The sequence below is a fragment of the Ostrea edulis genome, chromosome 1 (genome assembly GCF_947568905.1).
Source record: "Ostrea edulis chromosome 1, xbOstEdul1.1, whole genome shotgun sequence".
Classification (NCBI taxonomy): domain Eukaryota; kingdom Metazoa; phylum Mollusca; class Bivalvia; order Ostreida; family Ostreidae; genus Ostrea; species Ostrea edulis.
In genome coordinates, this window is record NC_079164.1 from 85193019 (window position 1) to 85216452 (window position 23434).

A 23434-nucleotide genomic window follows, 5' to 3' on the forward strand; every position below is an offset into this window, starting at 1 on the left:
GAAGAAAATCAAAGAATCTTGGGTCTGAAGAATTCTTTTGTTTGATGAATGACCTTCGAGGCATGATGAAATGGCCAAATGACAGTATGAGGTGAACAGTCAGCTTTACAATACAAAAGTTGGTCACTGTTCGAATTTCAAAACCTTATTAGACATTGGAATAAACTGTCCGCTCAATATCTTGAGAACCCTTTGCTTGACAGACATCAAACTTGGTACACTGGTACATCTTCAGGATAAGGTGACCCCTATTGATTTTGAGATCACATGGTCAAAGGTGAAGGATTAAACTGGACATAGTAATATATTGTCTCCTATATTTTAAGAATTATTTGCTTGATTGACACGAGATTTGAGAAATAAAGAGGCAACCAGGGGATCAGTATGCAGCACTTTGTTGAAACGTTTTAGGTCAAAAGATGATTTTCTTTTGTGTCTGTTGACTGTTGATTAGACTTTGGGTTCATTATTATGAGCCAGAGAATTAAGCTCAGAGTCATCAGTGGGTAGGGCCTGGGTCCCCACGAGGCCAAAGAAGTTGAAGACGCAACCAATCTGCTGGCAAGGTGATGGCCACAGTATTTAGGGATGCAAAAGGTGCTATTACGTTGGACTTTTTACCCTAGAGAAATACAATAACTGGAGTGACTACTATGCAAACCTGCTAGACCAGCTGAAAACCGCCATCTATGAAAAACGCTGAGGTATTTAACTCTCTAAAAGTGTTTTGCTGCAACAGGACAATGTGCGAGTCAACATTTGCAAAGTTGCAATGGATGCTGTAAAGTGAAACAGGTATGAATTAATACCACATCTTGCCTATTCATCTGACCTAGCTCCTAGTGACTTCTTTCTATTTTCAAACTTGAAAAAGGATATCAGTCATGACGTCAGTTGAGGAGTGGGTCAATGGAAATGTCACCCTGACTTTTTCAGTCCTGGGCTATCGTGGCACTTGAACACCGTTGGTCTTAGTGCATCACACTAGAGGGCAATTACATCGAAAAAGGGAGGTGGATCTCAACTGGAAATAATTTAAGCTCCTGGTTGCTTATTGACTCACCCTCGTATTGTTGCCCCTTCATTAGAAACCATACTTTGAAAGGAAAACATCTGAGGTGTTAGTTATACCCCCCGCAACAAATTGTGGGGGGGGGGATACTGGAATCGGGTTGTCCGTCCGTCTGTAGATGCAATGGTTTCCAGGCTATAAAGCATTATCCTTTCCACCTACCGTCACCATATCATATATATATGGACTACCCATGGGATGAAGATGTTCCCTATTGATTTTGGGGTGAAAAGGTCAAAAGTCAAGCGCACTGGACATCGAAGTAGCAATATGGTTTCCGGGCTCTAAAACGTTATCCTTTCCACCTACAGTCACCATATCATACATATGGACTACCCATGGGATGAAGATGTTCCCTATTGATTTTTGGGTCCAAAGGTCAAGCACACTGGACATCGAAGTAGCAATATGGTTTCCTGGCTCTAAAGCGTTATCCTTTCCACCTACAGTCACGATACCATACATATGGACTACCCATGGGATGAAGATGTTCCCTATCAATTTTGGGGTCAAAAGGTCAAAGGTCACGTGCACTGGACATCGATGTAGCAATGTGGTTCGGTTTGTCATGCCATTTGTTTTTTACACTCAGAAAAGAGGTAGTTTATACCTATTACCAACACCCTTTGGGAGATTGGGGTAAGCGGGGGGTATTCTTAGTGAGCATTGCTCACAGTACCTCTTGTTTTTAACGTTTTTAAGCTTATTGGTGAAATATCTGACCAGAGTAAAGGGTGTAGAAATTAATACACAAGCTTGTGAGATTTGAATACATTGATCATGATAATTACCAAATGCACAGGAGCAACTTATTTAGAATTCATGCTGTAAGATTTAAGAATCACAGTCTGTGTACACATGCTGGCCAGTGATGTGCTCATATAACTATCAAGTATATCCATGAAGAACTGGCTGCTGAGATATCGAGCATGAATTTGACACTCACTATGAACTTAATGACTATATTGCCTCTCAAACACTTTGCCTTCATAACTTAGAGTTTCAAATTTTTCTTTTTAGGAAAATTAATATCATTATCTTGACAAAAATGATTTGCAATTACAGTTTCACACGATCTCAAGTTGCATATGCTAGAACATCTTGACAGACTGATTTTATGACCCTGTGTAGTAAGTCCCCACACTGTCAAACTCCTCATTTTCTCTATTGTTGTGAAAACTTGGATTTCAGTTGATGAATTTTTATTGTATGGAAAAATGATTAGAATGCTATGATTGCATCTTTAGTTATTTTGATATACACTTTATGAAAATTCACACTAAAGTGTGCTTATCAGCACAACAGGTGTTCAAAAATAAATATCTAATGCGTTTAATTTTCACTGCAGTTTAAATTTTATAGTGTGTGGGATACAGTGAAATGTGGAAATTATGCTGCAACGGAAAAAGGCCTTGTACAACTTCATGCATGCACCAGGACGTATAGGGTTGTTGAAAATAAAGAGTTTAAAATATTAGAAAATTGAAGAAAGAAATATTACAACAAATCTAAAAAGCAATAGATGTACATGGAATGATCTAACATGAAGAAGTATATATCAAAAGTAATTGTAAACCTATCATAAATATTCATGAATGCTCAACTGTTAAGGGAAATTTCATGGAAAAATCAACAATTTTGCATTTTATTAAACTAGTTTTCATTCCACATATGCTTCTGAATGAAGTCATGAGAAGAATTTTTTTTTTTGCTTGCCCTGGTTTATTTCTAGGTGTATGTACCTATACTTTAAATCAGGTAAATTGCTTCTTCGTGTTCTAAGTGCTCTACTCCTGGCTGATTAGGCAAAGGATTGGTAATGATGTGTACTTCCTGATGTCAATTAAAGCAATGTGAGCTAATATGTTTAGGAAATGTGTTATCCGAGATACCTTTGCTGCACTAAATATCAAGGGAAGAAAATTTGCCCTTTTTAAAACATTAATTTTGTTGTTCTGTTCATTCATATGTAAGGTTTTCAACGTATAACGACCATATTTCATGTCTAGTAAGTGAGATTTTTTTGGTTATCATTGACTCAATTCTCCACCATAGGAATTGCAAAAATTTTATTGCTGTTTGATTTATTTCACCTAGAATTTTACATTGAAGTCTTCATGGGAAGCGCAGCTTTTCTTTAAATATTTTCAAAAGATTTTTGTAAATTAGATTTTTCTTATTTTTACAAAGGGCAGATGATTCTTTCAAAAAGTGTAAAGGTCAGCTTCTAATCATTTTCCTGGCAGCTGACTTCATGTGAATTTGATCTACTTCACTTTCATTATTATTTAACAATAAACATTAATTAGGTCACCTGAGTAAACTCGGATGACCTATTGCAGTTAATTGTCATCCGTCGTGCATTAGCAATTGAACATTTTTAACTTTTTCTTGATAACTACTATTCCATTTCTTTTCAAATTTTGTATGAAGCAATTCTTTTGGACAAGGGAGACAAATTGTAGATTTCAGGACTCCTGCACCTCTAGGGGCAGGGCAAAAATAGACCAATTTTCAAAAATCTGTTTTACTCTAGAACCACAGATGTGTAAGAAAAACTAAATTCATAGTGATGTAGAGCAGGAAGGCCTCTATTAAAATTGTAAATTTCACGATCCCCGGGGTAGGGGTTCTGACGCTTGGGCGGGGCCAAACTTGGTATATATAGTGTTTATATGTAAAGCACTTAAATAACATCTTTTTTATTGCTATTAATACTAAATTGGAACTAAATGGATATTTAGAAAGAGCAGGTTAAGTCTTTTACCAAAATCGTAAATTTGATGATCCCAGCTAGGGTAGGGGTTTTGGTATCAGGGTGAGGCGAAAATTGTCAGTTATTAAATGTGTGAACAATAGAAATTTTTCACTTCTTCTTGATATCTACCATTCCATTTCTTTTCAAATTTGGTATGATAATAGCATCTTTGGGATGAGTAAATTTCAGGACTCGTCCACCCCTGGGGCCCTAGGGGAGGGGCAAAAACTGCCCAAAATTGCCCAATTTTCAAACATTTTCTCTAGAATTGCACATGTGTAAGAAGCACTAAATGTATAGTGATGTAGTCTCAGGAAGAAGGCCTCTACCAAATTGTAAATTTCATGATCCCCGGGTTAGGGGTTCTGAACCCCAAGTTGGGGCCAAACTTGATGGATAGTGTTTATGTTTAAAACATTCAAATAACATCTTCTTTAGTGCGACTAAATGGATATTTAGAAGGAGCAAGTAGTCCTCTACCAAAATTGTAAATTCCATGATCCTAGTATAGGGGGTAAGTGTTTAGTTTCAGGTTGGTGTCAAAATTATTATAACGATTTGAAGGATTTTAAGTTTGCTAATGCAATATAAAAACTAAATGCATATTTATGAAAAGCAGGAAAGGATGTACAAAAAATAGTCTTAGGACTAGTGATACTTTAAGCTAGTACTCGGGTGACTGATAAGGCCTGTGGACCTCTCGATTTGATTTAAATCATTCAGAATTGTTCATTATATCCTTTCGTTATACATTGAATACCTAAACTCTGTGAACTGGCGAAATCCCATCATGCAAGCAAATGCTCTTAATTTCTTGGTAGTTTCCTATAGCTTAACCTTTTTATACGCCCGTCAAAGATGGGACGTTATGGTATGGGATCATCCGTCTGTCCGTCCTGACCTTGCGGGTAGGATACAGAACAAACTGTATGCTCCTGGCTTTTACAACTTGATATATTTGATCACCATGATGAGAGAAAGATGCCCAGTGTTTTTCAAGGTCTAAGGTCAAGGTCATAGTATCCCATAGTGGAAGGAAAACCTTGTAGACAGGATACAAACCAAACCGTAAGCTCCAAGATATTGTAACTTGGTACATTTGATCACCATAATGAAAGGGAGATACCTATTATTTTTGAAGGTCAAAGGTCAAGGTCACAGTATCACTAAATAGGAAACCTTGTAGGCAGTATACAGATCGAACTTTTGGGGCTAGGACCATCAAACTTTGTACACATCCACTTTATGCCAAGTGGAGGATGCCTATTGTTTCTCAAGGTCAAGTTTGTAGTAGCAGGATACAGACGGAACCTTTGGAGGCAAGGATGCATCCTGTGCCAAGTGAAAATACTACACAGAGAGTACATGATTTGTCTTGATTTTAAGATGCAAAGAAAGAATGTCACACCCTGATGATTGCTGATACTACTTGAAGCCAAGTTCTACAAATCATAGTGTAAGAAAAAAACCCTATATTAGCTTTTCACAGGTGTATTATGTACTGTGGGCATCATACCATGTATTAGATTATTGTTTATGATATCTGGCAATATGAGTTATTGCAGTGAAAAATGATTTAAAAGTCCCATTGATTCCATTACTTCAATAAGGCTCCTCTTTATTTCTCATTGGAGTTGCTACAATTTTACCCCTTCACCTGAGTTGTTGCAATTTGACCTTTTTAATTGGGTATAAAAAGCTAAGGAGTATGACAAGCTAAATCTGTTGTCACTGAATGTTATGATGCTTGCAAATCAGTTTTACAAATTATAACCATGTTTTCTTTGAGGATTGGGTATTACAGAAGTATCCAATTCATTTCAGCAACCTTGCAGTTTAACCTTAAGTTTGATAATTGTATGTTTTTGCGCCCCTCTATCAAGTTTTGCAGACATTGATAAAGTCTCTTAACAAAGGTAAATTCCACCCCATTTACCGTTTTGAAAGCATTTTCTATTTTATAAACATATTTGTGAAATCTTTTTTCAGAATTTCTGTAGAACAGTTTGATACTATTATTTGAAATGACTGAGTATGTATCATTTTATCAATGTATTATGTGGAAGTTATACAGGCCAAACATTAGATATCTAAATGAAATATGTTCCAAGATTGGATTAAATCATAACTTTTAAATGTCACTGGTTTTTTTTACTCACTTGAGCTGAATTTCTTATCACTTTTTGTCTATCATCTTTCTATCTGTTCATCCATCAGTTAACTTTTTACATTTTCGACATCTTCTCCAGAACTATAGGGCTAATTTTAGCCAAATTTGCCACAGAGCATGTATTGGTATAAAGGATTCAAGTTTGTTCCATTGATTAGTGCCACAATCGTTTTTAAATGAGGGTGTGGGGCATTTGAAAAAAATATTTTTCTCAAGAACCACTGGGCCTGGAAATTTGAAATTTACAAGAAAGATGATTCAAGTGTGTTCACATCAAGACCCCTTGGGATAGGGTGGGGTTACAATAGGGGGTCAAAGTTTTATGTGGATATATGTAGGGAACCATCTTTAAAAATCTTCTGAAGACCAGCAGGACCATGATTATATTCATATCGATATGCAGGCATCTTCAGGTAGTGCAAATTCAAGTTTGTTTAATTCAGGGGCCCGAGGGGGTAAGGTGGGGGCCACAATACAGGACATCAAAATTTATGTTGGAATATACAGGAAATTATTTTCAAAATTAGCAGGGTCACATTGAATCTTATTACACCTCAGTATGAGAATTCTAAATGCAACACGTAATCTGATTGGTCTAGACAGTCACGTGCCAGGGATGATAAAACTTCATATCTCGATCCTCTCAAACATAATATCTCCCTATCATATTTCACTCCTTGGGCAACCTCATGCATTTTCCATTTTAATGTCAAGGTAAACGAAGTGTATTGTGACATCACAATAAGTCTGTGTCATTGTACACTTTCATAGTTCGTAAGGAACAAAATATGCAGGTCTGTGATACACAGTTTAATCGCCTTGTTTTGGTTGATACTAAAACAAGCAAGTAAATCAGCATTCAAGGAGAATGAAAATACAAAAACTGATTGTCATATCATTGTGTTTCGTTGTTTGTTACCTTCTAATACGTTGATGGCACGGTGTTACTGTTGGGGTGATCTCAGCTACATACAATGTATAGATGAGTCAGACTCTAATTTCAATTCAAATGCATTTTTTTTAGTCTAACTTGCTTTGTTTTGGTATAATAAACAATTTATTGCAAAATAGTGAGGAGATTTGATGATTTATTCACCCAAGAAAAATCATATTCCCTGAGGGCAACGATTTTTCTTGGGTGAATAAATCTTCATATCTCCCTCTTTATCATGTAATAAATGTGTATTATTATACCTCAGTATGAGAATTCTATGCAAAACGTACGTAATCTCTTATATCTCCCTCTCAAACATCATATCTCCCCATCATATTTATCTCTTGGGCAACCTTGTGCATTTTCCATACATTTTACAGCAAGGTAGACATAGTTTATTGTGACGTACAATAAATCCGAGTCATTGTACTTTCATAGCTCATATTAAGGCACAAAATATGCGGGCCTGGTTTTGGTTGATACGAAAACTAGCAAGTAAATCAGCATTCAATGAGAATGGAAATACAAAAACTGATTATCATATCACTGTTTCATTGTTTGTACCCAGTGCTCCCACTGGACCAAAATTCCCTTTCGCCACTTTTTCGGGGTGCGGCGTGGCGCAAATAATCTCATGCTTTACAATTCTTTCCATCATATTATTTTATTCATTACACTGATTTTAGCATTTGGAATCAGCTACATTACTTAATCATACCCAGCTACCATACCTAAACACTTCTTTCTGAAATAATAAGTTGATTTGTTTGATAATTGAATTCTATTGTGGAAATAAAAAATCAGATAATAAATCATATAAATATAAACTTCATGATGCTACACCCCTCAGTGAAAACATTGTGTACATTGCTCGAAATGCAGATGTCCCAAAACATCAAGCCCAATTTAGAGTCGTATCTCAACCATTCCCTATTAAATTTCCGTTTTGGTATGGTAGCTAGATTTTGCAATTAGGACAGAATCAGATGGCCGGTTGGGTTGTCTGTAAAGCCAAACATAGATATATTTTTTTTAATTTTAGACTGACTAGGGTCAGAAGCTACAAGTTTAGTGTCAAAATAGAATGGGTGCATAGTCTTGTGAGATTAGCATTTTTATACTGTAAATGTGCACCGAACTTCAAAGAAAATTATTTATCAAAATTGCTATGTCCATATCAAACACATCTAAATCAAAATCTTGTAATCAACGAGCTTGGCCAATTGTATATACATTATACACAATAATACGGTCAATTTAATTACCGGTCGGTTCTGTGGTTAAGAATTGACATTAATGTGGAGATGATAACACGATAATGAATTAAGATTTTAAATGTTAAACAATTGACCACAGCAGGGTACACGTACAGCTGTCCAATGTACTTTATTACATAATCACCGACTTTTTTGCAGCCATAGATTACCTGAGGCTATTATCTGGCCTTCGTGACCAGCTCTGTGTGCACTGGGGCGACACGAGATTTCCGGTCACACACGATGACTGAGTAAACAGATTTTGACTGCATAAACAAACAGGCAACAAAGGAAAACACAAGACAGATTTTAAAATACAAATTATTGCAAAAAGGGATTATCGCCACTTTAATTTTTTCCCCGCCATTTTTGAAAAAAAATTCACCATTGGCGAAAACAGCGAAGCCCAGCTCGAGCACTGTTTGTACCCTCTACCGTAATACGTTAATGACGCTGTACGTGTTACCGTTGGGGCGATCTCAGCTTTATGCAATGTATAGATGAGCGGACTCCAATTTCAAATGCATTTTTGTAGTCTTGCTTTGTTTCGGTTTTGTTGCCCTTGTGGAATATAATTTTTCTTGGGTGAATAAATCTTCATATCTCCCTCACTATCATGTAATAAATGTATAATATCTAACTGCAAGTATTCCTAGGTTGTGTGGATTCAAAATATTGTTTTTGTGTCTCTTTGACTAAAGGGATGGGATATTGTCTTTTGTCTGTGTGAAGCTTGAAGCTTTCTCATAGGTTTTGAATTGTGAGTGATAGCGATTTCATATGTGCAATCTTATTGAGAAAACCTTTTCCTTGATCATGGAGTTCGATCTAACTTTTAAAAAACCCTAACCTTAGCAATATCTTCTGAACTATTTAAGATAGGTTGTCATATTTTGTATATGTATTCGGGATGGCAAGAATTGATGGATTGAGCTTGTGACCTTGACCTTGGATTTTGACCCAAACTAAAACTTTAACTTTGCTCATCGTCTGCCTGATATGGAAATAAAAGAAAACTTAAAGACTATATTTTTAGGTGGGTTTTCTTTTTGAGAAATCCCAGCCTGATCTCGTATCAGATCATTCTAAATTATTTATGGTTGCACCAAAATATGAGACTATTTATTATCATACATAGACAAAGTGCGAATTTTTAAATATGATAATGCTAATTAAGTAAGTATTTCAATTCCATCTGTATGAAAATACATATACATGTTGCATATGGAAAGTTGTTGTTCAATGAATTCTGTTTTTAAAGTTGTATTTCAATGTAATCCCAAAGTAATTGATTTAATAATCCTGAAATAATTGTATGACTGTTCTTTGTTGAGGGAGAGTTCATTAAGTGACATCATGCAATCATATATTTTAGAGAAAAGAACATTTTCTTTGAAGCTCAGGAGAGTGATTTCAGTTTGATAGCATATTGGAGTTCATTTTATGCTGTGTAGCAAGCACCTACCATTGAAATGTAATAATTGATTAATTTGTGGGATAAAAGTCTTAAAATGTGAAAGTTGCCATGGTTGATAACCAGAAACACAATCATATATAGATTACTTTGATGAATAATAGATTATAGACATTTCAGTTTCTGAAATATTACTAGCATCAGTTTACCTTTCACGGTTTCCTTTCCCCATCAGTATGAAAATTATAGAGAAAAAAATGAATTTCTCTTTCTGTAATTAGGACCCCACATGAAATGCGGGAAGCCCTATAGTAAATCGCATTGTCCGTCTATCAGCACTTTCTTTGTGACGCGATAACTCAAACAGTTTTTATTGTACAGTTTTCAAATTTTGTACAGAAAGGATTTACAATAAGAGGAAGATGCCTACAGATTTTGGGGTCATTTTACTTTGTCTGTCTGTATGGCATGATCTTTGTTATTACAGTACCCGCAACGTTATTCTTGACATGATAAACGATAGAACACGATACACGCACGATAGGATAGGATACACGCACGATACGATAGGATACACGCACGATACGATAGGATACACGATAAACCTGATAAACGCAAAACCTGATAAACGATCTTCACGATAGACCTGATAAACGCAAAACACGATAAACCATCTTCACGATAAACGGAAAACCTGATAGAAATGTTGTAAATTTAGAAACGGTTTAGACGGAACGAAATTTTGATACCTACAACATAATTACATTATGTTTACATTATGTTGATAATAATATTGAAGGATTTCAATGTTCATTATATACCTACATTACGGACAAAACGGATTTCTTGTTTCCCGCGTTCTCGCGATGGGAAAAAATCTAACGCGGTAATCTATAGGTAACTCAGGAAAACCGCGTTCTCATCGCGGGATGACTATCAGCTACCTGTCCCCGTCGCGGTAACATTTGTTTAAAACATTGATCGGTTTTGTACCATATAATTTCTTTAATCCACGGTCGTACGTTTTTTTTGTTTTTTTTAATGCCATCACAGCTAAAATTAAAAAAAATAATAATAAAATATATACGGCATTGAATTCATTATTTGATATCTATATGAATTTTATCAGCCAATGATTCTAAAACTTATATTGTCACCTAATGTTTAATATATAGATTATACAGGGAATTAACTAAATGTAATATAATGTAGTGATATCATGCTTCAGTAGCTCTCTTATGCTAATGTATATTACCCTGAGTATGAAATAAAACCAAGTAATATTGTGCGTGTAGCGAGGAGGGGGTTATTTTGCATCAAGCTCTAAGTTCACGGCTCATTCAACATCTCAAGTTATTTTCATAACGACCGCTTTAAAAAAAATCAACCGCACTACACCTGTTAGATATTTTTACACTATGATTGATAATTGATAGTCATAAGTAATTGGAACATATTTATTTGAATTGATATTTTGTTAACAAAACATAAATATACTGTTTAAAAAACATAAACAAAACCCGGCTTGTTTTAAATTCGCAATTTTGAAACGCTTAGTGTGTAAAAAAAATTCAAATAATCATCAAAACCAACATAAATTTCCAGTATCTACACGTACGAGTATTGGTACATGTACAAGGTATATAAAAAACAAAACAACGATGACAGCGGAATCGTGCCCAGTTGAGCAGAATTTTGGGGGATGCAACACCCTTGCACCCTTTTAAAACTTAATCTTCTAAATGTGTGAAATACAATGTCCCTGAGAATGTTAGCTGTCAAAACACGGGTGATACACAAAATCAGATATAAGGACGCGCACAAGTTCAGCAGTTGCTATATAAGTAGCATACACGTGGAAAAAAAATCGGAAGAAGAAGAACCATTATTAAAATATACATGTATGTGATAAACAATGTAATTTACTGATTTTTCCTTTCAAATCGGAACTCCCTATTTTTCTGTTAGTATTAATTACAAATAACTGTTTCTAGACAGACAAATGTTTATGAACTTCAGAAGGAGCTTTCAGATTTACTGTGCTCGGTTTACTGTCCTACTTTCCAGACTACTTAGAATTAAATTGTGATAAATTTTCACTCTCTCTCTGGACAGACAAATATCTCTTCTTCTGCCTTAAAATCGACAACTTTATGTTCTCCTTCAAATATACCGTCTTTCCTCGATTCCTAAAAATAACTTCTTTAACAAAACGAATAAAGGTTTCGGAAAGTATCGTACTTTTTCATTAGATTTTATAAACGATCCCGATAGTTTCCGAAGCTACACGATAAACGATTTTCACGATAAACGGAAAACCTGATACACGCAAAACACGATACACGATAGACCTGATAAACGCAAAACACGATAGAAAACGGAAAACCTGATACACGATAGGATAGGATACACGCACGATACGATAGGATACACGCACGATACGATAGGATACACGCACGATAGAGCACGATAGGAATGTCAAGAATAACGTTGCGGGTACTGTATGAACACTTTCTTTGTGACACGACACCTCAAACAGTTTTCATTGTACAGTTTTCAAATTTTGTACAGAAATACTTTACAATAAGAGGAAGACACCTATAGATTTTGGAGTCATGTCACTTTGTCTGTCTGTTTGAATGTCATCATCTTTCTTATTATGACGGTATCTGTTTACCACTGTCTAAGGGAGATAATTCAATTTGAATTATGATATGCAGCGTAATATAGAAAATTTACAAGAAATAACTCTACAACATTGTGTATGTGTGTGTGTGTGTGTGTATATATATATATATTTTTTTTTAATGTGATATAAAAAATGCTTGATGTTACATGTATATTGAATTAATACGTCATTCCCAGACAACAACTTTCGATCGGGATTGGAATACGAAATAAAAATTTCTTGTATCTGGTTGCAAAGTGAAACTGCTTCAAGAATTGAATTATGTAGTAATTGCACGTTTACCTTGGAGAACTGTTCCTTTTAATAAAGAAAGTCACAAAATAGATACAAAATGGGTGTACCTTATTCCTTACTGTTACCGAACTTTCGTCAGTGAAAATCTCGAAATGGCTTGTTTCACTGCGCTTGTTGACGGTAAGGTCCACATTTTCTACGTGAGTGCTTAATTTTGACATTTGCTTTTGATTTTTTTTTTGCGCACACATGGTATGTCTCGGCTAGGAATAATGGAAACTTTCTCACCTATGTATGTAAAGACATATTCTATAGATTTCTATTTTTAAAGATGTAGAACACTTTTATCAAATGACAATGTGTTTGAAAATGCTTACTCTGAGCCCCGATGTCAGAATTTCCTTTTCCAAGACACCAATATGTCAAATTCATAATCCTTTTCGAATAGTATGACATGTACCATATTTTGTACTACAGTTATCCATTTTGTAGTGGATGAGTGTGTGTCAAACAGAAGTAATTTAAATTTGCATCAGTCTCTCATAAATATGCTTCATGATTCCTTTTTCACAAATTTGCATTCCAATGTATATTTGAATATTATTAATTCTAACATACATACCAGCCCCAAACATTGCTATATCAAATACAGATGTCACTTAATTTCTCTAATAACCCTCAGCGGGGCCCTTGCTGACCGTGTCAGTTTTCTAGTTTTTTCATCATAATAATTTCAAAGATTTTACCTTACCTCATAACACACAGTTAGGAACAATTCATGTAATTCAGGACAATGGGTAATTCCCGATTATGGGTAATTTTGGACACTGGATAATATAGCAGACAAGAGATGCACTGAACTTGATAACTGTTAGTAAAGAAGTAGCGCAGATCATGTGGTATGCAATTTCGCCTACATAAATATTTTTTCTTGAATATACTCTGCTATAAAATGTCAGTTTATACTTGTGTTTACCAAAATTACTCAATAATGATATCTATATGTTGACAGTATCTTTATTTGATAAGCATAATCATCACCGTGATTATATAGCGTATATAGTAGATGTAGCGTTAAAATGGGCCTAAAAAATTGCAAACTGTTGCAAAAGGCCACCCTAAACCAGAAATAAAACACTAAAATTGTTTTACTTGAGTATGACTGTACATATTAAGTCCATTTGAGGAAATTTGGTTTAAGGTGGCCCTCTTGTTGAAAATTGCTAAAGTATGGAAAAAAACGTTCTCAAAATTTACCTTGAGATTTAGCAGCCTGACAAACGTGAAACCTTTAAACTTGCATACCTGGGTGGCCTAGTGGTTTAGGTGCTTGGTAATCTTACACTTAAAACAAACATTCTGAGTTCAAGTCCAATATTTTCCCAATTCTATATTTTTGCTTTGGGGGGAGGGTGTGTGTGTTATAAATGTGATACATATATTTTAACGAATATTGGTCATTTTCATCACAACTTTCAATATTTGGAAGTTATGACTTAAAGAAAAGGAATTTATTTGGAGATAACTGTAGTTCCGTTTGTGCACTAACCTGTTCCTGTGTGCACAGGATTTTCAAGCCGTTATGTGACTGACGAAAAGCTAAACAAATACTACAAGAAAAGGGGCACAAATGCACAGCATGTAAAAAGTAAAAATAGGTCAAGGGAAGAAAAGAACTGTTATACAGTTTGACTTCTCAAAAGTAAATATAAAAACTCATGTAGCAACTGTCATATGATATTTAGGCAAAGCTAAACCCTCAAATTATCAGCCAAAGGCAAATGAACTGATGAAATCTATTAAAGGTTACCTGCTGCAGCCATGTCAGAAAAAGACAGTGAGCTAAGTTATTATGCCATATGTAAAAGGGTTGTTGTGTGATATGAATGCACCTATGAAAATATTGTACTGTTCATCATTCCACATTGGAACATGGTTTATTGATTAAAGAACGACTCATATAAATGTCAGTAATGCTAAACTGCAGCAGTTATTTATATTGGTTAACGAAATATTAAAAACGTTGGCCTTATATTCAAAATTGGAAACTGGTGTTTTCCTTTTATATTTCCGAGTCGACCATTTCGTCAGCAAAAGGGGGGGGGGGGGGGGGGGGGGGGGGGGGGCATATTGTTTTTGTCCTGTCTGTCATTTTGTAATTCTGTCATTCTGTCTGAAACTTTAACCTTGCTAATAACTTTTGAACATTAAGTGATACAGCTTTGATATTTCACATGAGTATTCCTTGTGACAAGACCTTTCCGTGGGTACCAACATTTTTGATTCCGTGACCTTGACCTTGGAGTTTGACCTACTTTTTGAAAACTTTAACCTTGCTAATAACTTTTTAACAGTAAGTGATAGAGCTTTGATATTTCACATGAGTATTCCTTTTGACAAGTCCTTTCCGTGGGTACCAACATTTTTGACCCCTGTGACCTTGACCTTGGAGTTTGACCTACTTTTTGAAAACTTTAACCTTGCTAATAACTTTTGAACAGTAAGAGATAGAGCTTTGATATTTCACATGAGTATTCCTTGTTACAAGATCTTTCCGTTGGTATTGAACCTTTTGACCTTGACATTTGACCTACTTAAATAATTTTTTTTTTTACATTGGTCATAACTTCTAAATGGTAAATATTAGAGCTTTCATATTGTACATGAGCATTTCTTTTGACAAGATCTTTCTACTGGTACCAAGATATTTGCCCTTGTGACCTTGGCCATCTTTGGAATTGGCCATTATCGGGGGCATTTGTGTTTCACAAACACATCTTGTTTTTATTTATACATTATCCAATAGTACCTGGAGTACTTATATATACACATGAAAACTATTGGATACTTATAAACAAAAAAAAAAATTTAAAACAAAACTATCATTAAAAGAATGCTGGAATTTTTTTTAGCATTTATTGTTTTGGATGAAGTTTGATCTGTTTTGAACTGATTTGTTTGATGATGTAATTGAATGTACATTTGTATGTATAATGAAGAATTAAGTATCAGATTCCATATAAAAATCAGGCAAAATTGCATTTTTGTCCACGTTCACGAATTGATTCCATATTTTGCATGCTAAAGTCATTGTAATGTATGTTTGCCAAATGTACAAAGTGGTTTTGATTTATTTGGCCTTGTTTAAAAAATATGGAGAGATTTGAACTTTGAAAGATCTATGCTTAATGCAAATCCATACAAAACACCACTGGTATTGATTCCCTTTGAAATTTAAAAACAGCAAAGTGGGTATAAAAATACATCATTCATTATATAACTGTAAACAAATTAAGAAAGTATGCTCAAATAAATATTTCTTTTGAAAGTTTTGATATAACATTTTAAAACTTATCACTGGATGTTTCAATTTTCTTACAATTTTGGTTGTCAATCTGTAATTTCAATTCATGTATGCTGACGAAGTGTGCGGAATATAATTATGGCGGATCCAAAAGTGTGTTTTAATGGTCCTTCATGTATAGTATGTGTGGGGCACTATTCCAATGGAGTATGCTTTACTGTCAAGCCTTAATCTAAGTAAACTACCCTTGTTGTCCTTGCGGAGTATCAGAAAGATGTTGGCATGCATCTGTCATCATGGAGGTATTCAGACCGTGTTTGGAACATTCGACAGTGAAGGCCTAGTAATATGTCACCATATTGGCATATTCAAGGAGTTTCAGATGCAATTATTTTAATACCCAGACAGCATGAAAAATAATATCAAAACAAATCATAACGGATGCCAATGAGTATGAGCTGGCAATGGGCGAAATTATTCCCCTCTCTAGGCCTACTTGTGACAAAAATTGTCAGATGTCATTATTTTCAACAATTATGCTATAGGCCTATATATTTTTTATTACTTGACATCTTCCATGGTACAGTAATAACAGATAACGGAGTTGAATTTGGCCTACAAGTGTCAAAATTCATTTGTATAGCATTGTGTGCTTGTACGAGATAGGGAATACATGTGGATCAACTGACGATCAGAATATAATCTATGACTATTATATATTTATGTTATTTTTAAAGTCTGCTTCAATCGGGACTGCATGGTTTATGCCTGGGCTCTTTGAATGTACATGCATAATTATTTTTTTATATGTTGAAGACTATAAATACATCAATCACTCAGAACATCCTAGACTGCAGTTTTCCAACACATCGAAGGTCATCAGAAACTTCGAGGCATTAATTTCAATCGAAATTAATAGACATATCCTTAACCCGGGCTAATAGTTACTTGTTCTTGTAAAATTTGGATTAGGTATAAACCATATAACACACATACAATACAATTTATGATATGAAAACTAACTTCATAAGTAATACAAGGTCAAAGTACTGTGTTATGTTGTACAAAAATGTTTGATTTCAAAACCATATTCTTGTTGGAAAACATGTACTTCAGTTAAAAAGGGAAACAACTCATGACAAAATCAGACACCAGTGGGTTCAACTGCGCAATGAGGTTAGCGCTCACTTGCAAAACTACATGTATATGAACACAATCACAGGATGACAACCATTCTAGGATGGGACGGGCTCTAAGAAAACCCATAAAAATGACTTGATTCCATGAGAAGATAAGAAAATATCTCCTTAGGAAATTTTAAGAGGGCAAACAATCTGGTCGGAAATGTAACCCTGCTGATGTTACTGAGGATTTGAAGAGGACGAGAGATTCAAGTGGTGACAAATGTTTTCAATTGATTAATGGCTGAGTGTTGCACATATTATTTTTCACGACTATCTAGATTTCAAAATGTCATAGAAAAGAAAAATTCAAAGAGTGAGCTGCATGAATTTGATGATGATGACCTTGCTGCTATTGAGGAAGAAAATATTGTAAACAAATTCACTCAGCCTGATACTGTAAAACAGTGCTTGATATATGATAGGACTAACTGCTTCAATTGCATTGATATGACAAAAGTGTATTGTGGAACACAGAGACTACATTTTGAGATATGTATCACGATACCAGTATATCACTTTTCATAATAATTTGTGCCGTCCTGAAATAGAACTACTTGTTTAAATGAGCCATCTAATGATAATGAAACACAGTAATATGCATCTTAAAGCTGTATGGTCCGAATTACAACATTTTTTTCCATCTCATAAAAACGCTATTAAATCATCGCACGTATGTATAGTTATGAGGCTGTATGACATGTCATACGTACGTTAATTTATTTCACCTGTTTTAACCAAAATTATTTAATTCTAAATTGGTGCTTACAAACAACCGCGTCACTCTGCCATTTCAAGTGACAGTCACGTGACCAGTTCAAACTTTCCAGATCATCGGTGGTCTTATCTGTGCAAAGCTGTGTATTTTGTTACAACAGTACCGTGCCATAAGTTCAATAGAAATAGAAATATCAAATACCTCTTAGTAATTCGTTGTTTTACGCTCTTTTCAGCCTTAAACTAGACAGTTGCGTCTGAGTTGATACATCATGTTGGGATTCCCCTGACACGCGTGGGGCTATTTATAGACATCTAACACTGCAAAATTTATGCATTATCCGGAACACCTCGGGCCTTTCACCGAATACACGTGCTTTGGGTGAAAGGCCCAAGGTTTTCCGGATGATTTATATATGTACCACACTATATTTACTTTCTAAATAATATTCTCACTGTTTTCTTTTACATGTAATTAAGGGAAAGTTGATAACTTTGTAAAGTAATCAATCTGCTTTAAAGTAATTATATGTACAAAAATAATACATGAACATCGGGTCATACAACTTTAAGTAAATTTATATAATTGCAGCTGCATGAAGCTCAGTGTAAGTTGATAATGTTTAATATTTCATTAGAATATGTATCAGAAATGATTTTAACAAACATTTTAACGAGGAAAACATGATGCATTGTGGTACACAGGTATATATGATTTTTGGAGGGTGTTACTAGTACTTCAACTTAAATAATTTTTTTCGTCTGCTTGTACATCGGATCTTTTCATGTATATAATACTGTATGTAGTATGTAAATCTAGGAATCCCCAGAAATATTTTGATTACAATAATGAAAATTATAATTTTGTAATATACAATCTCTCTTTCCCCCAGGCAAGTCTGAATTCGACCAAAATAAGGTTCCATTATAGTGTTTAACATGAAATACATGTACAAGGCTTAGACCTTCAATATATTGCCCCCTGTTATAATGCCATCCCCACTCATTGCCTGAAAATCCTAAAGAACAGATTTCCTCCCATGTTAACACCCCTAGCTGTTATAATGCCAACCCTGCATAATGCTATATGCTACTGATTTTCACAAACAAATGGTCAAATTTTATAGGGTTTACCCTGGATAATAATGCCAATTACCTAACACCCATCAGTAATCACCCCTGTCCTTTGGAAGCAGTGTGGTGATTAGTGTGACAGTCTGGACTAGGTATTCAGATTAATTACAAAGAATTGCTGATTAGATAAACTCAAGATTATCTAATTGTTTATACAGAATGTAGCCCAAATAAATTTACAGAATTGAATTTCTGTGGACTACTCCGAGTAAATCGTCTGTAATGGTGAATTCGTTATATCGCCACCCCCACTTTATTTCCAAAGTTGGTCTTGAAATTAAAGTTGGCAATATAACAAGGGAGCATGCACTGTATAGGGAATTTTTTTTAAAACAGCAACTGCATGTATTTGTGAACAAAAATCAGAAAAAGAAAAAAACAAAGAAAAGAAAACATCCTACATGGTCAATATTCAAGGATTGAGCTAAACTAAGAACCTTGTAAGTTGTAAGAACTTGTGTTCAAACCTTTTGTATATTATATATGCAATAAAATATGTTCAAACCAAACTAAAAATATACAGAGAGTAACACCTACGTATAGGTGAGTGTTAAATTGTGGCCCAACTGTTTACTTGAACAAAAATTCCAGTAGCGCATTAAGGGGAGTGTGTGTTAAGTTTATATTAAAGCCTCCTTCAATCAAACAAAAATCTTTTTTTAATTTCTTTTTAAAAAACGGAAAATTGACATCTCTTACGAACGGAAGTGAATTTTATCAAAATGACAAAAAATATCTAAGGGTATTATAATTCTCTATCATCTCTGAAAATTGCAAGAAAATCCAATAAGCCATCTCTGAGAAACTCTGTCTACAAAATCTGAATATTGTCAATTTTTCAACCACTTCAACAACAACTAAATGTACAAGGTGTCAAACAATACTATTTCAAACTAAATGTGTTCAAAATGACTGATGATCTGAATAGATTTCAGGATTATAGTTTTTCCTGTTGTGATGTCTTAGTTTAGCACAAATAATTGGAATAGTTTAGCTTTTTCCAAATGTATTGATGGAAAATAACCCGGCCACATACATCTGAGTGAAATTTTTCTAAATTGATATCTGCAATTTTGTTAACATGGTTCATAATTGATTTTACATCGTATAAATAACGTTGCTGTCTAGTGAAAGGTGAAGATAATTAACAAACAGAGTTGGGCAAACATGGTCCCCTGGATATACCAGAGGTGGGATCAGGTGCCTAGGAGGAGTAAGCATCCCCTGTCAACCAGACACACCCGCCGTGAGCCCTATATCCTGATCAGGTAAACGGAGTTATCCGTAGTCAAAATCAGTGGGCAAAAAATGGCCTAACAATCAGCATGAAACATGTCAGACAGCATTTGAGTCCCACTATATTACGTCCGCTGACTGCATGGATTTCTTATGAAAAAAATTAAGTCGAAACTTCCACTAGCTTGTGTCAGAGATTTTACTCAAATTTTGACTGCTCAAATAAAAGAAAACTCTAAACTAATAAGACTACAGGCAACTCGCAATAAACCGCCACCTTTTGTTCTTTTGAATTTATGGCGTTATAACGAATTTGGTGATGAATTGAATTTCCGCCATCTTTGGGAGAAAGAGTTACTTTTCTTGTGTATGTAAGAGTTATCTTTCCTTTGCATACAAACTCAGAAAAAAATATCTCGTAATTATTTTTCCAAATTTTCTAACATGATTAAAATATATAGTTTTATCAATAATAAGGCTTCAATTCTAAACAATACACATACAAGACACACATACACAGTATGTTTCAAGTTATTTATAAATCATGTCCAGTGTCGGTATTTAAGCGCATCGCATGGCTGTTTCCTGGTACATGTAGGTGAGCCGTCATTAATTGGACAAAAATCAATGGGTATTTCACCCTTTGCAGCCAAAATATCACCCACAGTCCTCCTTTTTATGGACTTTTCCCATAAAACAGTAGAATAATTGGAGATTTCCTGTTGTGTACATTTCAAATGGTTTCCATGGTATGTTAATTTGCTCGTTTTCTTAGAAATTCAACAGAAACCTCTTATGTGGCGAAGCCATAGCTTCACTGAAATATGTTTCGATGAGGTAAAAACAAGACTACAGTTCATATTAAGTAATTATCTTGTTTATTTAATACTGGGTACCTTCTGCCGAGGTGTACGCATGGAGATTGATAATGACCAATTTCCCACATCACTGATCATGTGCACCTATGGCAGTTTATCGAGATAATTAACACTTTGATATCAACTTTTGTACTAAAAATACTGTGGCAAATGGCGATAGCGAATTTGGCATTTTAACAAGAATTTTAAGTAATAGGAAAAACGTTCTTAGAAAAATGCGGCATTATAACGAAAATGGCGATGAATTGAGTGGCGATAATTCGTGAATTAACTGTAGTTAGAAATTCATTTTTTTTTTTAGAAATCAAGCTCGGAATTGCGTCACATTATAGGTTTTTGGCTGTTCTGTTTCCATTCTGTTGCTACGACAATATTGGTCTGCATCATATAAAATTTAGATTTTCTCAAATAATTTAAAATGAAATTTATTAAATTAAATTATAAGGATTGAAAATTATTTTATGAACCACTTCACTGTTTATAATGCATAAACTCTCCCAACTTTATATATAAAATGAGCAAATATTTCTTTCATTTCTTTAAGAAATGAATTCTTTAAAAAATGAAGAGAAGAATTGTAAAGAAAGAGATATGTTCGTATAGTTCATGAGAGAGAAATTCGAGCTTAATGATGGATTTACAAAAGAAAATGTGTATAGAATACCACTGAGACAAGTATCCAGTGTATGAGTTTTTGTTTTAAAGTTGTAATTGATTTTAAATTCTTGCTTTTCATTTGGTGAATTGAAGGGAGAGATGGGTTTTCAAGACATTTCCATATTTTTTAAAAATTACCTTTAGAATAATATCTCTGGTGACAAAGCTAATTAAATTTACTCTAGCACAAGTTGACTTAATTCTGGATTAAAAGGAATTTAATGAAATAAAACCTCTCTGCAGCTTGATTTAATTTATACTGCTTGCAAAGAGTATTTCCGTACAGCTGTCAAATTGCATGTAAATTAGAGAAGGAGAAAGCTATAGGTGAAGAATTCAAACTGGCGCTCATAATGGTACAAGTTGGGACAATAAGGTACATGTACCATTTACAACAAAATACCATTTAAAGCAATTCAGACTGTTTGCAGTCTATCTTGTGCACAGTATGTGAATGACCGTGTGCTTAGTTGATGAATAGTCTATCTGAGATGAGGAAATAATTTTGCTTGTCATGAAATCTGGTCTATTTATAAGGTTATTTAGCTGACCTGACTAAGGCCACATAACGTCAGATAGTGAAAGTAGAGTGCTCACTTCATGTACAGGAGATGACGTGTTTGATTCCAGACTGCAGTAGATGATTGAATTGAATAGTAGCAATTGATCCTATACACCATAATCCACTCAGAGAGTAACCAGCTATGTTCTTAACAGCGTGACTCACTCACTGCTTGTAGACATCTGGACTCAGTTTGGAGTTTATTTACAGCACGTCCCTTTGACAATCTCAGTCTCATTTACTGAAGTCACTGACATTGGAGACCCATGCTAGGTGCTCAGGGCTATTGCATCTTCCTTATCATACAAATTACGACATGAGAAGTCTTATTCAAAAAGACTGGTTTAGGGTCATCATTTCACTACAATGACATCATGAGCAGTGAATTGTAATGAGCAGTGAATTGTAATGATACAAATTACCAACAAAATAATGGAGGCTTTTTACTTATAGTGACTTTAAGATGTGTATTTGTATTGATATGATTGCTGTGTGCTCTTGGATTAGGTGTGGTGCATTGTGTTTCTAAAAATTTTATTGTAAAAAGTAATTGCAGCTAAAAAGATATTTCAAGGTAGATTGATCCTTGTGTGATGTCATAGGTTTTTGTAAAAATCTTTATCAAATGAAAATTTGTGCAAAAAGGTAAATCATTGAGAGGAATTTTATTCATGGAATAAAATAAAAAAAAATTAGTAAATTATTGACAGTGAAAAAGTTTATGTTTTCCAATCCACTCTGGACATGGGAATATATACTGTCCGCTTAATATCTTGAGAATTAACATTTTGCCCGACAGACATATCAAACTTGGTATGCTGGAGTAAATGACCTCTATTGATTTTGAGGTCACATGGTCAAAGTTCAAGGGTCTATCCACTCTAAACATTGGAAGATATTGTCTGATTTGTATCTTGAGAACCCAGCTTTCACTGCTTGACAGACATCAAACATGGTACACTGGTATGAAGAGAAGATAAACCCTATTAATTTTGAGTTAACATGGTCAAGGGTCAAACAGGACATGGTAATATATTGTCTCCTATATTTTAAGAATCATTTGCTTGATTGACACCAAACTTGGTATACAGTGCAGGTAACATCTTAAGGAGTAGATGACCCCTTTTGATTTTGATTTTACACTCTAGACAAAGGAAGAGATTGTCCACTCAATATCTGGTCATGAATTGGTTCTGTACTGCTATCAATTAAATTATGCAAGTGTATATAACTCTTTT

The 23434-nt window shown here is 34.5% G+C and overlaps 2 protein-coding genes across 7 annotated transcripts in view; one reads left to right on the forward strand and one right to left on the reverse strand.

Moving 5' to 3' along the window:
- The window catches only part of LOC125677249 (CD109 antigen-like), a 291878-nt gene that overhangs the window by 101620 nt on the left and 166824 nt on the right, over nt 1–23434 (forward strand). The gene's annotated exons all lie outside the window — the stretch shown is intronic.
- LOC125677268 (FMRFamide receptor-like) overlaps nt 1–23434 on the reverse strand; it is a 42428-nt gene that overhangs the window by 10476 nt on the left and 8518 nt on the right. For 4 of the 6 annotated variants that reach the window (XM_056163918.1, XM_056163909.1, XM_048915284.2 and 1 more), the window contains exon 1: nt 1–9046. This exon is cut by the window's left edge. The exons of the other annotated variants lie outside the window; for them this stretch is intronic. The gene's annotated coding sequence lies outside the window, so the exon portion shown is untranslated. Of the gene's footprint in view, nt 9047–23434 lie in introns of those variants that run through there. 6 annotated transcript variants of the gene reach the window in all.